General features: G+C 43.2%; 1 pseudogene; it reads left to right on the top strand.

Annotated features, from left to right (window-relative positions):
* The first annotated feature begins 2506 nt into the window (after positions 1-2506).
* LOC100353423 (small ribosomal subunit protein uS14m pseudogene) lies at positions 2507-3189 on the top strand (annotated as a pseudogene).
* Positions 3190-5678: the final 2489 nt, after the last annotated feature.

Below are 5678 nucleotides of genomic sequence, written 5' to 3' on the forward strand. Positions count from 1 at the left end.
ATCTGAGGATATGAAGACTTATACCTATCTTTTCTTCTAAGAGTTTCATACTTTTAGCTCTTACATGTAGGTCTTCGATCCATTTTGAATAATTTTTATATTATTGATTCCTTATATAAGATCTTTGAATCTTTGTCAAAAATTAATGGACTGTAAATGAATGGATGTTTTTCTAGACATTCAATTCTATTTCACTGATTTATGTATTGATCTTATGCCAATTCAACAAAGTCTTGATTACTGCAGCTTTGTAGTAATTTTTAAAGTCAGGAAATGTGAGTGCCTCAACTCATTTTTCACAAGATTATTTGGGCTATTGTGGGGCCCCTGAATTTCCATATGAATTTTAGGATCACTTTGTTCACTTTTTAAAAATGGCAACTGGAATTTTGATAGGTATTGTGCTGAGTCTGTTCTGCCACCTGGTTTTGCATGGCCCTTAACTTCAGAATGGTTTTAACAGATTACTTTGAAATTTTTGAAAAATTATCAAAAGAAAAATAATATTCCATTATGTAAGATTCAAGTTTCCCTGTGTATGGTTTTGTTGGAACATTAGCCACGCTCATGAATTTATGTATTGACTATGGCTGCTTCACTACAATGACAGAGTTGAGCAGTTGTAACAAAAACCAGATGAATGAAAAAGCCTGAAATATTCGCTATCCAGTCTTTCAAAGAAAAAGCTTGTGTACCCTTGTTCTAGGCGCTAATGAAGACAGAACAATTATTGTCTGAAGGTCTCAGCAGAATCAAACCGAGGACTATGACCAGGGGCTGGAATCTCCCGTTCCTATCCCAGGGCTTCCTGATGAGCTATGCCTAGACTTGGTGAACTTGGCCTTTAAAATTTTGTACTGCTGTGGTATGTAAATGCAGAAAGAAAGTATCTGGAAATATATTTGGTAAAAAGATGAAAGAGAAGTGCTAAAGACTTTAAGAGGGCAGTCGCAGAATTTAAATATTACAGGTAGAACACCTTAGCAACTCCTTCATCCTCATTTTCTAAAAAATTACTTGAATTTTATTTGTTATGACACAGAGAGAGAGACAGAGACAGAGAATCCCATCCTCTGGATCACTCCGCAAGTGCTTACACTTCCACGGCTAATGCAGGCTGAAGCTGGGATCTGGGAACTCAATGCAGTTCTCCCATGTAGATGGCAGGGACTCAACTATTTCAGCCATCACCACTGCCTCCCAGGGTTTACATTAGCAGGAAGCTAGAATCAGGAGTGGATCTGGGACCTGAACCCAAGGACTCTGACATGGAGTGTGAGCATCCCAATCCTCCTAACTGCTTGGTCAAACACTCGCCACCTCTCCGCTGTTTAACATTTTTATCTCTCATATTTATAGTTGAGGAAAATATGACTCAGGAAACTGTCCTTCAAATTACATAAATGTCTGACTTCTGATCCTGTAGTCTTTTTACTGCCTGACTCTCTGAAGACAGTTGTGTAAGATGTACATGCTTGCTCCAATGGATGCGACTTTGCTTCTTCTAGAGTAGCTCCCATGAGCAGCGGTTTATCTTTGTTCACATATTCTATCCAAGACACTTAAGTTGAACTTTATCAGGAAGATCAGAGTTCTCCTATGAGCACACAGTGTTTCGAAAACATGGGTGGCTGGCATTGAGAGTGGAATTCTCTTTTGCATATGCTAAGACTGTGATTACGAAGTATTGAAAATGCAACTGGGCGCCGGCGCGGTGGCTCACTTGGTTAATCCTCAGCCTGCGGCGCCAGCATCCCATATGTGTGCCGGGTTCTAGTCCTGGTTGTTCCTCTTCTAGTCCAGCTCTCTGCTGTGGCCCGGGAGGGCAGTGCAGGATGGCCCAAATGCTTGGGCGCCTGCACCTGTGTGGGAGACCAGGAAGAAGCACCTGGCTTCTGGCTTCGGATCGGTGCAGCGCCAGCCGTAGCTGCCATTTGGGGGATGAACCAACAGAAGGAAGACCTTTCTCTCTGTCTCTCCCTCTCTCACTGTCTAACTCTATCTGTCAAATAAAAAAAAGAAAAGAAAAGAAAATGCACCTGACAGTTGGGTTAAAGTCTTCAGCCCCACTGAATATTCAGTTTTTGTATGTAATGTCACAGACATGTGAAAGGGCAAAGAGTAGCCAAAGAATAAAGATCAGGTTTAGAGTATTTTTTTTTTTTTGACAGGCAGAGTTAGACAGAGACAGAGAGAAGGGTCTTCCTTTTCCGTTGGTTTACCCCCCAAATGGCTGCCATGGCTGGTGCGCTGTGCTGATCTGAAGCCAGGAGCCAGGCGCTTCCTCCTGGTCTCCCATGGGGTGCAGGGCCCAAGCACTTGGGCCATCCTCCACTGCCTTCCCGGACCACAGCAAAGAGCCGGACTGGAAGAGGAGCAACCGGGACTAGAACCCGGAGTGTGGGCGCCGCAGGTGGAGGATTAGCCAAGTGAGCTGAGCCAGTTTTAGAGTATTCGAAGTTGTATTTTTATTTTCATTGGTCAAAACATATTGTTTCAGGAGAACATGGCAGTCTCTGTGGTGGGCTGCATGCTGCGGAAGTTCCAGCAGATGGTTCCTTCATCAGCTTTATCAGGCCAAATTTGAGGTTAACGCAGCCTGGAAAATGCTGCATGAAGTGAAGAGACAAAAGCTGGCCTGTGAATATGCAGATGAGAGGCTGTGGATCCGCTCACTCTGGAAGAATACCGTTTTGTCAAAAGATCTTCAGGAAGTGGCTGATGAAGAAACTGCTGCCCTTCCTCAGGATAGCTGTCCCGTTAGGACCGGAAACCGGTGTGTGATGACGTCCCGGCCATGTGGTGTGACGTGGCGCTGCAGGATCAGTCCTATCGTCTTCCGTCACTTAGCTGACCATGGGCAGCTCTCGGGGTGCAGCGAGCAAGGTGGTAATCAGCTTCAGAAGCCACTGAGGCTGCAGGGAAGCCAGCCCTGGCAAAGAGAGACTGCTCTAATAGTCAAAACCATAGCTTTGGCAGAGGTCCAGTACAGTTATCTGGTCTACCTGACGCTGTCCGTGAATCCCTTTAAAATGCTAAGTGAGGAAATGTGGATGTTTCATCAGTGGATTCAACAGATTAAACATACTGTTCCCATACATGGTACAAAGAGTAGAGTAATACAAAAATACTTTCTGTAAAAAAAATGTATTGTTTCTTCGTGTGAAATAAAGCTGGGTCCATGGCTGAGTTTCCATTGACCTGACTGCCAACCATGGTCTGTGCCACGTCGAGAGCATCAGCTGCAGCAGGTCAGGGTTGGTGCAGACCTGAAGGCTGATGGGAGAAATGCCGCAGCCGCCAAGGAGGAGCAAAGAGGCAGAAGCATTCCCATCAGGCTAATGAGACCTGGCAGCAGAGGCAGCAGGAGGTCCCGAACCTGTGCTCCCAGAATGCAAGGAGTGGGACAGGCAGCCAACAAAAGAAGGCGGGAGGAGAGGAGGAGGAAGCAATCAGAAATTCATGATTAATCCTCGGCTACGGGAGGAGCAGGAGGAGTCTGGCAAGAGGCGGTCGTGAGACTAAAGAAAGCAATTAGAGGATGGCAAGCTGCTGACTCGGTTCTCAGAACACCACCCCTGGGGAGCAGCTCCTGTGCGGGCTGCTGGCACTGCGGGCTGCCCAAGCTTCCGGGCCTCCTTTGTACTGCACTGTCCGAGGCCATGGGTGGGGCACTGGAATGTGCTCACGAGGGCTTCAGTTTTTACACAATTTGTGGAAGTAAAGATATTTTCACTGCGGCTGGCTCCAAGCCCACTCTGCCTTGCCATCCCAACTTCCCTCGTGGCTCATTCTGGGATTTGCCAAGGGGAAATTGAGTCAGGAACACACCCTACCAGTGGCACTTTAGAAAGAAGTTTTGGAATAGTTCAAGACACACACGTGAAAAACTATAAACTCCTACTTAAACATATATAAAGAATAGCTTATTTTTATATTTATTTATTTATTAAAGGACTGAGAGAATATTCAGGTAAAAAATTAATGAAATATGAAACCAAGTGCTGAGTGATTAACTGAATAGAAATGATAATACTGAGAAAGGAAGTGTAACACACAAATTTAAGATTGAAACCAGTCATTCATTATGAGGAAGGGATAATCTACTAGGAGAAATGAATGGTATTTGGATTGCTGGAAAATCTGATTAACAAAAAGTTGTGAATTAAATTAACTCACTGAAAAATAATTCTGAATATTTATAGATTAAATGTGAAATTCTGACATTTATAAGAACATAAACATTTAATATTACACTAAATAATAACCTCAAAGTACTGTATATAATACTACAATAGCCTCATTCTGTAAATTCCAATTTCCATGACTTTTTTTAAGTACTCCCATACACATAAAGTTTAACAACATAATCATGTTTAGGTGCTTAGTTCAGTGGCATTAAGTCCATTCACGTCATTGTATAACTCTTCATCCACAGAACTCTTCATCTGCCACACTGAAGCTCTGTTCACATCAAACAGTAACTCCTCATTCTCCCCTTCTTCCAGTCCCTGGCAAGTACCTTCTTTCTGTCTTTAGGAATCTGGCTGCTCAGGGTATTTCATAAAGTGGCATCATATAGGAGTCATCTTTTTGTGACTGGCTTATTTCATCTGGCATAATGTCTTCTTGGTGTATCCATCTCATAGCATATGTCAGCATTTTCCTCCTTTTTATGGCTGAATAATATCCCTTAGATGGATGTGCCACATCCTATTTATTTGTTCATCTGTTGATGGACATTTGTGTTGCTTCCACATTTTGGCCATTGTGACTAATACAACTATGGGCTCTTGTGTACACATATCTCCTTGATACTTTGCTTTCAATTCTTTGGAAATATACACACTGTTCTGTGCGTGGCACATAGGGTATAGGAGCCTCACCCTGAAATGGAATGACACATTCTCCAGTCATCATCGGGCAGATACCTGAGCACAACACTCACATGTTCCACACTGAGATTTTTAAACTTGAGACAGTCATGAATGAAGTGAGTAAGATGCCCCTTGTGGGACTGCTGGATCACATGCTAATTCCAGTTTTAACGTTTTGAAGAATCATAGTACTTTTTGCCACACTGTACATTCCCAGTGCACAGGGTTTCAGTCTCACCATTTCCTCACCAACACTTGTTATTTTCTGTGGTTTTTTTTTTTTCTTTTATAATAGGCATCTCAGTGTACGTAAAGCTCTTAGCATGTTTTTAAGCAATGGCTGCTGTTTGGTTTTTCTGGGAGAGCATTGATGCGGCATCAGTGACTTCCCCACATCAGCTCTCTTAGTGGCCACCTCCACAGTTGAGGTTAGAATGCAGCTGGACAGAGCCTTTCACAATTAGTGCTTGGTGCTTCTACATAGTATTGGGTTCTCCTTTTCTCTCTGGAAGTCATTGGTACCAACTTATATTTGCTTTGGGGTGATATCTCAGATATCAGATTCGTGGGCTTATTGTTTATTTCTGTTTTGGAATTTACTATACACACATTCATTTCCACTCTGTCAGTCAAGAGGATTTATTCTGCCCACTTGTTCATGCCACCATCTGTCTGGACACTTGTAGGATCATTCCCACATATACCCAGTGGTGGTGCTCTTCCTATGCTAGCATCAGAGGTCCAGTTCTTAAAACACTAAACTCCATCCCCGCCGGCTGCCAAATAGCCACAGTTTTACAA

The sequence above is a fragment of the Oryctolagus cuniculus genome, chromosome 9, assembly GCF_051225735.1.
Source record: "Oryctolagus cuniculus isolate XC-2025 breed Fujian yellow rabbit chromosome 9, ASM5122573v1, whole genome shotgun sequence".
In the NCBI taxonomy this organism is placed as follows: Eukaryota; Metazoa; Chordata; class Mammalia; order Lagomorpha; family Leporidae; genus Oryctolagus; species Oryctolagus cuniculus.